Genomic DNA, 15,331 nt, shown 5'->3' on the forward strand with positions numbered 1-15,331 from the left:
GCGGGTTTGAAAAGTGGAGATGTTGCCTATAGCAACCAATCAGATTCTAGCTATCATTTTGTAGAATGCACTAAATAAATGATAGCTAGAATCTGATTGGCTTTTCAAACCCGCCGGAAAACTCTCAGCTTGATACATTTACCCCCTTGTCTTAAATAATCCAGGCATGTACTCACAACAGCATCTAAATACCTGCTGGCAATCTTACTATTGCAGAAACACAGAGAAACTACAATAACAAATGTTCTTTACAATGTTTGGATAAATATCCATGGAATTCTATTTAATAAATAGTACTTATGTAACTATCAATATATGGTTCTTTATTATGCTTTTCAGTATCACTAATGCTTTGAATTATATATTTTCTTATATAAGCTTTTTATATGGTCTGTTGTTCGCTAATAATGTTGTTCCCATGAATAATTATAATTAAATTACAATTACTGTTATTTTCTGTAGTGCTGGAAAGTTGCATAGTAGGAAATGATGCAGTGAGCTGCTTGACATACAGTTTGGATTTTAGTGTTTCTGTTTGCAAGAGCTTACAATTTAGAGATTGACAGCTGTATTCTTTTTTTAAAACAAAAAAAACAAACAATCACGTCTTCTTCCACACAACAGGTAAATGCACTGCATGTAATGTTACTTTTAGTGCTGCAATGAACAGTTTGATCGTCTGTAGACATTGATGTTTCATTCCCCATTGTTTGTATTAACAATGGACTTTGTCAGTATATTTTTTTTTAAATAACCTAATTAACACTTTTAGAATGACAGGTATCAAAATCTGATTTTAAAAAAAAAAGCAATTACATAAAACAATTGACCTGAGGTCACTGTTTATCTCCTCCATATAATACAAAGAAAAAGCATGGTAAATGCATCAAATGTTTTACTTTTTCATCTGAATTTAGATGCCCTGGGGTCAGCGACCTTTATAGCTTTAGAGTCCCTGACCTGTGGTGAGACGAGCCAGGCTGCTGCCAGGGCGCCCCTACAGCCCCCAGGAAATCCACAGGTCAATGCCCTTTTATTTCTGACCATTTAACTGACTCTAGTGGGCCATGAAAACCTAAATCCTATTTCTTTCAGACTCCTGGGAAGCTGTTATCTACTTGAATGTAATTTTCTTCCACAGTCTTGTTCCCATGCATGCTAAGGTCCAGGCAGACATTACCAGCCTCGGGAGTGTGGTGTAAAGTCAGATGAGGTCATCTTACCAAATCCCTCTCACAGTACAAGAGCAAGGCTGACCTGGAACACATTTCACCACAGTCATAGGAATATGCCACAGCCAAAATTATATATATATATATAATAATCGTTTCCTGTTCTTTTTTGTAATTGATTGTGAGGTCAAAAAGTGAAGTTAAACCACATGGCAAATTTCAAACAAAGAAAGAAATCTAACTTTTGTAATACATTTTTATCTACCTAACTATCTATCTATCTATCTATCTATCTATCTAGCTCATATCTATCTATCTATCTATCTAGCTCATATCTATCTATCTATCTATCCATCTATCTATCTCCGGGGCGGGCTGGGCCGGGGGGCAGTGACCTCCCGGGCCGCTCAGTCCAACCGCTGTTAGGGCGATGCGGCCGCGTCAGCGCACAGGTGGACGCATCACATGACACGCGATGACCCCCCGGGCTTAAACTTGCCAGTCCGCGCCTACCTATCTTATATCTATCTATCTATCTATCTCATATCTAATAATCTGTAACCTTTAGCCCCATTATGGAGCAATTCGCTCTTCGCTCATAACTTAACTATGGATGTCAAAAAAAAATTGAGAACAAAAGCATGGAACAAATATAGTGGAATATCTTACATACATGAAGAGATAGAGAAACTGAGAGGAATTATATCTCATAACACAACTCAAAGTTGCAAAATGATTTCACTTGTTTATTATTTTATTATGGCCCTTTCACACTGGGTTGGGTACGGTTTTTCGAACATGAAGATTCCGACACCGAGGAGACCTACAAATAAAAACCGAATTTAGGAAAAAGCCATTTCAATATAAATAGACTTACCTGAAAACCAACGCTGCACATATCCGATGGCAGCAGCATGCTGACTGCAACTTATTCCGAATGAAGCGGTCTCCGGCACTACACTTTGACGTAATCGCGACTTGGAATTTTGTTAAAGTGGCAATGTCGGGTTGGGTGTTTAAACACTTAACCTGCGGGGTCCCGTTAGTGCCGCTTTAAATGACCATTAATAGAAGTCGCAATGACGTCAAAGTGTAGTGCCGGCGACCTCTTCATTCGGAATAAATTGTGGTCAGCATGTTGGTGCCATTGGAGATGTGCAGCGTCGGTTTTCAGGTAAGTCTATTTATATATATATATATTATATATATTTATATATATCTATATTTATATCGTTTTTTCCTAAATTCGGTTTTTATTTCGGTGTCAGAATTGTGGTAATCGCTTTAACGATTACCACCGTTTACACTTCTTTACTCCCTTCAAAAAGTCAATCTTACATAACCACAACCAAAATTGAGTGGTCTCGTCAATCTAATAAATATTCAAAAACTACAACTCTGAGACTCCTCTAAAAACCTGTATAAAATGGGAATACCTTCTGGGGGAAACGATTGACGAAGACAACATTTTCAAGCAACTAAATCACTAACTTTCAACATTAGTCTCAATGAATTAACTATCAAAATAATACAATTCAGCAAAATCTGGCATTTGACCACATAAATTTTAAACAAAAAAATCTTCTAGTCTAATTTATAAATTAACTATTTCTTCGAACTAACTTTCCGATTATCAAAGACAATATCTTATCATGGGTGGCCCAATCCAAGTAATTTAAAATTCCTATTATAAACATATAAATATTATTTGTATGGTCACTCGACAAACAATCGCTTCATCCTGGCATACAACATACATCTCCGGTGGAAAAAATTCTAAAACAATTCTAAAAAAAATAGAAATATTTACTTAATTGAATGTAAAATAGCAATTGACTTAGGTCACTATACAAAAAAATTCAATAATTTGATCCCCATGGAAAATGAAGAAACTAAGTTAACAAATATGGTATATCGCCAACCTTCTATAGTGTTTCTTTTTTTATTATTATTTATCAGCCTCTCCAGTGGCCCCAGAAGAGACCCAAATGGCAGGATCGTGTGTGTGTGTGTGGCCAAATTAGACCTATTTCCTGTTGTTTGACACTCTGGTTGAGCTAAAGGAACAATCTGGTCGACATAAAACAGGGTACATCAGGTGCTCACATTCCATATTAGTTAAGACTAAATAACCATGCTTTTAGTAAATTGCTCCAAGAAGCAGATTGTGGGTAAGAATTATATATACAGGTCGACCAACCGGCGTCCCACGCAGTGAGCTAATAAAGAAAGACTCTGAGACAAGTATTTGATAAAATTATTTTGGTCACAGCTTTATTACACAGTTCCAAACTTGGCAGACAAGCGGCGTGCAAGGCTAATAAAATTTACCACCTTTTCCAGTTCCATCTGGAAAAGTAGGCACCGCAACAACGCCCTCCGAAGACCAGCCCCCTTGGCATAAATCACCCTCCAATTGCTGAACCCTGGCACGCCGCCAGTATTGGCCCAACCGTTGAAGCAGGAACCAGGCGTCTTCCGTGGGTGATACTGCCCGGCCCCTCCTGGATCCCCACTTTCTATGCCTTGCTCGCCACTTTCCCACCCTTCAAACTGTGACAAAGCAATTTGAGCAATAAATTATATTCACAAAGCATAGAATGACAACAACATTACTTGTCAAGCATTTACAAAGTTTACATATATAAAGTGCTTAATATATAAAATATATTCTTATATTTTACATTTTATTTTTATTTCTTTTTAAAGAAATGCCTGCTAGTACTGTAGGGGATGGGTAGATGGGAGACTGAAAAACTATGTATAATAAACTTCCTTCCCCCTCTCCATTAACTACCCTCACCTTGTCCTGCCTCCTGTCTCGCCCCCTGCCCCCTCCTTTCCCTGAATGGCTACCTGCACTGCTCAGGTGTAACAAAATAGGACGGACACCGTTGTCTGCACCCCCCTTTCTTCAGGTCACTTGCATCGGGCCACCTAGCAACCATCCTCCCTTATCCCTCTTCAGTGCTATTGCTGCATCTGCGATTCCATTTAAGACCAGACCTCTTGCCAGTGTTCCACATACTAAATTCTTCTTCAAAGATGAGGCCTAATTTCTACTAGGTGTGTTGTAATCTTTAACACTTATAGCTTAACTGAACTCAGCAATTTTCACAGTGAGAATTAAAATGTGCTGCTTAACCTGTGCTATTTCACTCTCCAGTGTCCATTTTATCATATAAACAATTGCACACCGATTATAGAAATGACAGGGGACTGCTGCCCTGTTTGAAGTTAATGCTGTATCTTTGAAATAAGCGTAGCATTTAAAGGATTGCTATGAGAAACTATTAGACCTGCCACAGAGCTTGTACCACTTTCGAAGAGCAAACTATTAATTGCTTTGGAAGATCAGCAGTGTCTCCCATGTTTACTCATGGAGTGATTTGTGTTCTGCGAGAACAAAGGAATAGTTTTGTATATTCAACTCTTTTTGTCTAAACTGGATTTTCTGGTGCAACTGGTTAGTCTGGTGCAGGTGGTATTATTCACAGGGATTATCTCATTTTATTAGCTTGGTTTGTAATGAGGGTTAGCCATTAGTTCATTAAAAAATGGATTATGTATTCATTCTATTATATTCAATCTATTTTGAATGCAGACCCTAGACTAATTGTTTTTTCTGTTGCTCTGCTCTTCTCTATATTGGTTGCCTGTATTTTAACAAATCCAATCTAAGATACTTCTACTACATACCAGGCTATAAGCAATACATAAATCTCTTCACATGTATCTGTGAGCAATGTCCTTATAATACATGAGCTCTGAAAATATTTCTAGCAACTGTGACATATCTAGTGTCACACTTATTATCTCCCACATTGTCTATTGCAATTCTCTCCTTAATGGTCTTCCCTTAACCAGGCGTTCAGCTTTACAATCTATTTTGAATACAGTATTTAAACTAATCAATCTCTCAATATGAATCCAATCTAAAATACTTCTACTCAGTGGTCAATGTCAGGATGTATATGGTGACATGCCAAGCCGCCACTTCTCCTCACGTGCCCTTGTGTTTCTAACTCCCATTGTCCTATAGATTGTAAGCTTGCGAGCAGGGTTCTCTTACCTCTCTGTCTGTATGTCTTACCCAGTATTGTCTTATCAATGTTTGCTCCCAATTGTAAAGCGCTACGGAATTTGCTGGCGCTATATAAATAAATGATGATGATGATGATGATTATGATGATGATACTATATTAATGGTAAAACTAGCAAATTCCATTTACTTTCCATTATAGTTTTCATAATACCACTTCTAAATGTCCACTTTGACCACTGCTTCTACTAACAAACAAGGCCATAAATAAAATTGCACGTATATCAACATGTATCTCTTCACAAAATATCTCCTAACTTGACCCCTCAGCTCTGCCCTAAAATGTGCATTTCTCATACACAGATCACCCTCATCATCAATTTATATAGCGCCACCAATTCCGCAGCACTGTACAGAGAATATTTTTCATTCATATTAGTCCCTGCCTCATTGGAGCTAACGGTCTAAATTCCTTAACATACACACACACACACACACACACTAGGGTCAATTTGATAGCAGCCAATTAACCTACTAGTATGTTTTTGGAGTGTGTGAGGAAACTGGAGCACCCGGAGGAAACCCACGCAAGCATGGGGAGAACATGCAAACTCCACACAGATAAGGCCATGGTCGGGAATCAAACTCATGAGCCCAGTGCTGTGAGGCGCTGCCATCTATGTACCGATCCCACAACAGTAAAAAATGCACCTGATCCATCCAGATCTGCCCAACATCTGGAGCAAAATTTACTTGTTACGTATTATAGGTGGGAAATAGTTGCATGTACAGCAAGTACGGTTTTGTGATGACAACATGGCACTTGTGATCAACTGTCTCTGTGTCTCCAGTTTGCAAATACCAGTTACTGTTTAGAAATCCAATGCATTATCTTTTAGTTACATTTCTATATTAATATAATGGTGTCTTAATTATTTTCAGCATGTCTATATCTCTAACACATATTGCATATGTGCAGATGAAAATTAAATAATTTTACTACCGCAATGAATATTAAGACATTTATGAGTGAGTGACATTGAAAATCAATAAAACTTTAAAAATCTCAAGTAAACTCCTCAAAAAAAGTTAAATCACTGAAACGCAATCGGGATAAATAAAATAATAATAGCAAAAAAATCAACTACAGTACTAATGATTATAGCTACTTTTAATTTGCACTGGTCCATTTGTCTTTTTCCTATAATCAATCTTTTCTGCAAACATTAATAACTGGTAATTTAAGGATTATTATTTCTTTATAAACATGGCTTTTAGTAGTACATTAACATAAAAAGCAACATTGAAGTTCACCATGTCCATTAATTCCCGGTCATTGACAAAGTTACTACTGATGCAAAAGTAATAGGGACTGCTGATTCCAGAGCAATCCTTCCATCTTCCCAGCTGAGGGAAATTACTGTAAATCCTTGTAAACCCTCAACAACAAAATGAACCTGTTTTACCTAAGTAGGTTCCCAGAACACTCCGCATCGGGTTGGAAAGACCATTTATTCACTTAGGGCTAGATTTACTAAGCTGCAGGTTTGAAAAAGTGGGGATGTTGCCTATAGCAACCAATCAGATTCTAGCTTTCATTTATTTAGTACCTTCTACAAAATGACAGCTAGATTCTGATTGGTTGCTATAGGCAACATCCCCACTTTTTCAAACCCGCAGCTTAGTAAATCTAGCCCTTAATGTTATTTTTGGATCGTTCTGTTAAGCTATTTTGAGAACATGCTCTCTGATATTATATCATAAAGAAAATTAGAGGCAAGCAGGACTTCAGAGGTGGAATTTGTAAATGTAAAACTAGCAACAAATACAAATCAGAGCTAAAAATGATAATTTATAACTACACCCTATGTGTAGTTTAATGGCAAATTTATGGCATGCAAATGTAAGCCTGCTTGCCCCATGAAAGTCTGATGCAGCCGTATGTGGTGCCAAGTTTAATATGCAGAGCATTATCTGGTACCAAGACTAAAGTGAAGAACAATTATCTAGTGCTAAGACTAATGTGCAGAGCCATCTGGTATATGTTCCGAAATAAACTAACATTCTCCCAGTTTGAGCGGTGATTACATCTACCGTTACCAGGTTCCACCGACAGCAGCTGTCACCATTAGCTGATAGCGCTGTTCCTACCCACTTCTGTAATCTGACAAACAATCAGAGTTCAGTCATATTTGCCTATATTTAGGAGGAGATGAGGTTTGCATCATCGTGAAGTGGGGAATGGGGCCACGACGATACGATTTGCACCGAAATGAGTCATCAAGACCTAACCCTCTTCAGAAGCAAGTGAAGCGGTATCTGGTACTGTGGCTTTGTCTGCCAAGAGGCAAGGAGGACTCAGCTACTTTCAGAGTTAAGAATGAGTTCAGTGTAGGACAGGAGGAGGGATTGTAGAAAAAGAAAGCAGAAATGAACTATATTTATACTAGTATAGTATACCTTTAAAAAGTCAACATTTTTTATTATTAAGATATATATATATAGATATATACATACACCAATCAGCCATAACATTGAAACCACTGACAAGTGGAGTGAATAACATTGATTAACTCATTACAATGGCACCAGTCAAGGGGTTAGATATATTAGGCAGCAAATGAACAGTCAGTTCTTGTAATTGATGTGTTTGAAGCAGGAAAATTTGTTAAGCGTAAGTTTCCAAGCAACTTTGACAAGGGCTGAATTGGGATGGTTTGACATCTGGGTTGGAGCATCTCCAAAATGGCTGGTGTTGTGGGGTGTTCCCAGTATTCAGTGGTTAGTATCTTCCAAAAGTGGTCCAAGGAAGGGCAACCAGTGAACCAGTGACAGGGTTATGGGCACCCAAGACTCAATGATATGCATGGGGAGTGAAGGCTAGCCTGTATGATCCAAATACCACAGAAGAGCTATTGAGGGTGGTTTTAATGTGGTGGCTGATCAGTATATCTATCTATCTATCTATCTATCTCTATATATATATATATATATATATATATATATATATATATATATATATATATATATATATATATATATATATGGCAGAAGGCCCAAACGGTCAGATGGGCCGGTTCGAACAGTCAGTGCACTTCCTGGTCACATGTGCCGCGCGCACCGCTGCTTGCGGCACATGTGATCAGTACAGGTCCTGGAAGGCAGCTGAAGAAGAACGGGCAGAAGACAGAACCAGAAAAGAAGCTGAGGAGCTAAGTACACAAAATGGGTGGGAGAGGAGAAAGGTAACACACAGAAAACGGAGGAGAAGAGAATAGATGCCACACATAAAAGGGGGGGGGGGAAGAAAGGGTGCCACAAAGAAAACAGGGGATAATATGATTTGGGCCACTACTATGTGGCATAATACCAACTGGGGGCACCATTCAGGCTTAATATCAACTGGGGCACTATTGTGACTTAATATCAACTTGGGGCACTACTGTGTGATATAATATCATTTTGGGGCACTACTGTATGGTAAAATATGATTTTGGGGCACTACTGTGTGGCAAAATTTAAATTGTGAGCATATACTCAGGCATGAGGGAAGGAGTAGAATGTTAATATAAAGTGGAAGGTAGGCTATTAATTTAATGGTGGAGTTTAGGTGGGGGCTAATTATTTAATTTGTGCTATTTTATTTGTGGGGTGATGTGGGTTAATTTAATATAAGGGCCTAGTAATTTAAGATGGTGTGATTGGACCTTTAATTTAATGCTGTAGTGGTTTGGGGGCTATTAATTGAAAGTGGGACTGTTTTGGAAAAAAATGTGAATATGAATTATTTAATGGCAGTGATGGTTGCGGGAAATAGGTATATTTATTAAATGTAAATGCTATTTATTGCTGGGGTTGTTTGGAGAGAGGGAAATAGGTTTATTTATCATCATCAGCAGCAGCAGCAGCTATTTATATTAAATGTGAATACTAGTATTTTAATGTTGGGGCTGGAGGGAGGCCTAATTATAAAACATGGGTTGTATTGATTAAACACCAGGGCTGGTTGGAGTTTTCTAAATTACATGTACCCATTCTTTTTCCAAATGGGGCCTCCAACATTCCAGTATCCAGACAAGCAGCAACTGAACTAAATATACTAGCAGCCACAGGTGGTGAAAGTAACAAGACAGGTAGGGGAGACCAGGACAGTCTGCCAACTGTCCTGAATCTGGTGGGGAAGTCCCGAATTTTGGTGGCTGTCTCTTTTAGTGAGATTTGGTCGGACTACAAGGACAGTTGGGAGGTATGTCCCGCTTCACACTGTACTGCTTGTGAAGGCAGAGCTGCGTGCAACTAACAGTATTGCACACAGTATTACCTGTGTATTTGCCTAAAATGATAGCCATGTTACATAATAGGGGCTCCCTGACTTAAATACCCCAGGCCCCCCAAGCGTTTATCCAGCTCTGGTAAGCAGGAGGAAGCGGATAGCTGCACCAAGTCTATGGATAGGACACAGACTGCAGAGCAAGCCGAGGAGCTCTAAGTCTCACAAGATTTGGAAGATCCCACCCTGATGGATGTCAGCAGCACCAGAAGCATAGATAAGTACAGTGGGCTGGGGGTGTCATAATGTGCCTCGTGGGATGGCGTGATAAATGTAATGTTTTATTTTAATGTATGTATCATTGCCCCATGTTGGCCACACCCACAACACAATGTGGTCACACCTTTTTCGGTGAGGTGGGGCTATGCACTTTAAATGCCAGGGCTGATTTTTAGTCCCAGCCCGGCCCTGATGTAGTGTTACAGAGAGTGTGTCCTGGGCCTTGGGATAGACCTCAGCAGAGTAAGGGAACTGTCCTGGGCCACAAATTTGTGACTCATTTAGGGAATCTAGATCCCACAGTAGCCCCAAGACACCATTAGAATAAAGGGTAGAGCTTGGCATGACCCAGAATGTTTGGGAGTGGGGGCATGGCAGTTGCCATGAGGGCCAGTTGCTTAAAATACTTGGGGAGAGCCCTAACTACTGAAAGAGACAGAACAAGTAACCAGCAAACAGGATCCCCATCTTCAAAGGTACCCCAAAACCAACCTCTTACACAGCAGACACAGTGTTGGCAATACAGAGTAAAAGGCAGAGTGTAAGAAAAGTCTGGAGGGCCCCTTCCTAAAGGTATCCCATGAAGTAGCCCCTTTGGAAAAACCCAATTAGTGTGAGGGGGGAGTCACTGCATGGTATAACGCGGCTAATTGGGAGTGCGGCTGTATGGGAGAGGAGACTGTATGGCAGAAGAGTCCCTGGACGAGGGGATTATTGCTCCTCATGAAAGAGAGAGTCCCTAGATATTGGGATGGAGGTCCTCGAGGATCTGAGAGGAGGCATTCTGCATGTCTGCGATTGGGGGGAACTGAATAAATTAATTAAACCTGTGGTTCGTGCCTGTGGAATTACTGCTCCCAGCAGCTGGTAAGCAATATAACAACATCCATATTGCTGCAATTAAGAGACTGTGCAGGAGAGTGAGGAGTTAATAGCAATAACATCTGCTGAAGAAAATGTGCAGGAGGAGAAGCCTTATACTTTTCTGTGTTGTAGGAAGTTTGTATTTCAGTTCTTGAACCTGTGAACCCAGACAGCCTGGGGCCCACATTTCATTCGCACTGCGCCCTGCATACACTACTGACCACTGCACATCATGACTGTTTTACACACCCAGGTATTCGGTGGGGTCCTCTGGTACTGTTTGTCCATACCCACCAGCTAGCTGGGGCAAGAAGGACTGCCTGTGGATTCAGCTTAGGCCACCAGGGGCACCATTTACAATATGCCATATCATCACTGTGAATTTATAAAATATATACATACTATAATATATACCAAGGTATCTTGGGTTTTACCCTTTTTCTGTATTCAGCAGTGTCTCACCTCCTACACTTCAGGTATATTGTATACTATACTACTTTACTATATTATGCTGCACTATATTATTTTATTCTCAGTACAGTAGTCTACTAATAACGTTCTTCTGAGGAGTTCCTATATCATCATCATCATCATCATTTATTTATTTATTTCCTATAGGGGCAGAACATGCACCCTATGCTGCAGAGGCTCTTGCAGTCACATGGGTTGCTAAGGCTGTAGTTATACCCTTGAGTGTAATAAATGAAACATCACAACAGCAGCAAATACATTTCACAAAGTAAGTTCTTAGAGGAAATCTAGTTTGAATGGGGATACAGTTTCTAGACACCATCTGCTGTAACAGTAACATCTCCTGTGTATCTTCTGTCATGTGAGACTGCAGCATCTGATAATCAGTTGAGGCAGATGAACTCCTAAAGAAAAGACATAAACAGAGAAGAGTCTTATTCCCTTACAATCATGAGACGCAGACATTGCAACACTGTTCTATTTTGTGTTATTTAGTCAGCAAAACAACACATAAAAAGTACCCAAGCTGGTTTAACACATATTTTCTTTTTAAAAAAAAAACAAAAAACTAGTTTGGTGAGTTTACCGCAAAAATAAGTGTTGAAATATAATACATACCTAAAATAAACTATGTGACCAGGCTGCAAACTCAGTTTACTTAAGGTTGCCAACAAGCAATGGAAACAATGTCCTTGTTTAGAAATGCTGAGCTACTTTAATTTGTTTTGCAGGCTAATGGACTGCGCCTGTATAAAGACCACATCTCTATACAGGTGGTTTTTGGTTGCTCAGAACACGTTTGATTTGACAGTTTAGTGAAATCAGGAAAATAAAGAAATTTGTCACTGTTTAGTTTTGTCATCGGGGTTGTTATGACATCTAAAGGATTTCAGATAATTAGGATGCAAGACAAACAAAGAAGCCACAGACAATAGGTAGATGAGGAATGTGCAAGAACAAAAGACACAACAGCAAGGACACAACAGAGCAGAGAATATAAAACAGTCACTGCTGATCACAAGAAACATAAACATCATGTAGCCAATGATAATAATGCCTTCCTGTCCCAATGTTTAATCAGTTTCCCGGTTTCTCCAGAAATACTTCTTTTCATCAAGTTTCTTGCTGATTTGCTGCGTATGGCAAATATTTGCTTAGATGTCAACTGTAGATTCTCAAGAGGTTTAAATTCCCCATAATGCTCTGGTGCAGCTCAGACACTGCATATGGGGCACAGGGCAGTTAGTCAATTTACACTTGACAATGAGCCTCATTCAATGCTATTTGTTACTTGGACATTGTTAGAGAAGAAAGGCTAACTCTTTAATTGCTTTGGGTAATTAATTATTCTGTCTAAACTGATATTGTGCTATTGTTATGTAAATAAAAACCTCTAAGGATGTTATATTTTTTCATTCTTATAATGTGTTGGAATTTTTTGGGACTCATATTAATTTATTGAGGTTTATCATACTGACCATCAGTAAAAATGTAATATAATATTGACCAGTGGCATGGCTAAGGGCTCCTGGGTCCCAATGCAGCGTGTGTGCTACGGACCCTCCCTCATAACTGATCACCACTAATAACACCCATCACACACATAAACACTACACATATCACACTAAGGATTCTATTTAAGCCAAAATGTTGGTGGAAATGTTGGCAAACAGCTCTATCACCGCTTTTTGTTATTTATCAAATGCATTAACCTAATTATTGGGGCTTGTCGCTGTCCCCATAGACCTCTCCCACTTCGCTGGATTCGTAACTATGAAGCTGGAAGCAGTAGGCTGCCAGTAAAGAGGGAAAATACTTTGTGAAAGTGTCAACACTGGGGCTCCCAGACCAGCCTCAGCATACTAAATTGCAGTGGTTCTTCTTTATGTACCACTGGGATTTGTAACGGCACATATTGAGGGCTACTGCCCTGGCCTCATAAATAGACCCTCTAATGCATCCTTTGATATTTCAACTGCGCTGTCTACCTTTCAGGTGGCTCTATAAAACCTTCCAGTCCTTCTTTGTCAGGCTCTTTAATCTTGTCCCTCATTTATCTATACAGAAAGACTGCAAATTATGGGAATCACATTTTCAAATGGGGATATTGCAAGACTGTGTTTCTCAGCGCTGAGTCTCCTCTGAATAATCACATTGCTCGTCTCTAGTAAGAATTGGAATTTGTGGTGGACCTGCAAAGAAGCAACAATCATATCTTTTGTGGTACTGGTTCCCCTAACATACAAGACCCGGATTAACAACTTTATTTGCTTAAATTTTTTTTATACTTATGTATGTATTCTATTTCCTTCATAATCATCCACAGCAAAGTTAGAACATTACGGACTCTTTAGTGGGTAGTGAGGACCGTCCACAAGTGCTAATGGGAGGATTAAATGTTCTTTTTTTAAGCTCTATGCAACTGAATTCCATTACTTTTCTTTTAATAATACTTTGTCAGAAGTAATATTTTTCATTTAGTTCACTATGTAATAATGGTAGCTCTTGGAAATCCTTTTGTCCCCATACCATGAGAAGATATTCCAAACATATGCATTCAGGTCCTCTATCCTAAAAAAGTGGACTCAGGGATACACACAAATAATAAGTCAGTAAAAATATCATGGAGCTCATTTATAAAACGTAATTTTGTGAGCACAAAACACCTTGGTTTCGCACCAGTGGGCTTTCATGGTCTGCCCAGTACCCATTAATATGCCTGCCCCCTCTCCGCACTCATAGGACCCTCTGCAAACTGACCTGGTTATTATGATCCTGCATGTCCTCCTTTGTCAATGCTGAGGAAGCGTGCATGTCCTTCTCTAAGTGCTTAGCGCTAGTGTGTACATAGAATGAATAAGGAAGTGCTGTTAAAATCAAACAAATGTTTCAGCAAATAGTGTGTGCTTTGGATTCACAGACTTGTATATATTCTGCCAGAACCCTTTCAAATAAAGAACAGTGATACAAGTTAATTAGTTCATTTCACAAGTACATAGGAGTACACATATTAAATGAGTCCACTAGTTGCTTCATGGCTTAGAACAATTTTCTGAAAACATATCTGATTTAACATGTGCTTATGAAATGTTATCTTACAGTTTCAGTAACTGAGAGCACTGGGTGTAGGGCCTGAATATCCAATATGAGTGTATTAGCCTAGGGCAGCCTGAACACTCAGTCGGCTCTGACTGGGAGTACATTTTTCCAACATGATTTTAAACCGGAAGCTGATACTGCAATGGTTTTACATCTTTTAAAGCTGCTCTATCACCTGCAGACATATACCGTAATTTCTGTCTTTCCTCTATTCCTTTTACATTCTCACAACCTGGTTGGAAAGGGAGTGTGAATGGGATGACCAATCAGAAGCAGCAATTAAGAGAAGGCACCATGTGATTGGTCTTCTTGATGCAACTTACATGAAAATCAGCCTCTCCACGTCATCAGACCTCTCCACATGACATCAAATCTACCCACATGTCCCAGAAATGCCCTTCAGATATTCTGACATGACCATCAGGCCTCCCCACATGTCTCTTACATGCCCATTATATTTTCCCACAGGCCATTATACCTCTCCACACGCAAATCAGACCTCCCCACCTGCCACCAGATTTCACCACATGCCCCTTAAATGCCCATTAATCTCCACACATGCCATCAGATCTACCCACATTCCTCATACATGCCATCAGGCATCCACACATATTCCTTACATGCCATAAGCACTCACCACATGCCCCTTACACCATTATCATCAGCTATTTATATAGCACTACTAATTCCGCAGCGCTGTACATAGAACTCGCTCACATCAGTCCCTGCCCCATTACAGTCTAAATCCCCTAACACACACACACACAGACAGACAGACACAGACTAGGGTCAATTTGATAGCAGCCAATTAACCTACTAGTATGTTTTTGGAATGTGGGAGGAAACCCACGCAAACACGGGGAGAACATATAAACTCCACACAGATAAGTCCATATTCAGGAATCAAACTCATGACCCCAGTTCTGTGAGGCAGAAGTGCTAACCACTAAGCCACCATGCTGCCCCTTCCTTGCCATGAGACCTCACCACATGCTCCGTAAATGCCATCAGACCTCCTCACATTCCCCTTACATGTCCATTAACCTCCCCACATGCCATCAGATCTACCCAAATTCCTCATACATGCTATCAGACATCCAAATATGCCCCTTAAATACCCATAAGCCTCTTCAC

This window comes from Mixophyes fleayi, chromosome 1 (assembly GCF_038048845.1).
Source record: "Mixophyes fleayi isolate aMixFle1 chromosome 1, aMixFle1.hap1, whole genome shotgun sequence".
In the NCBI taxonomy this organism is placed as follows: Eukaryota; Metazoa; Chordata; class Amphibia; order Anura; family Limnodynastidae; genus Mixophyes; species Mixophyes fleayi.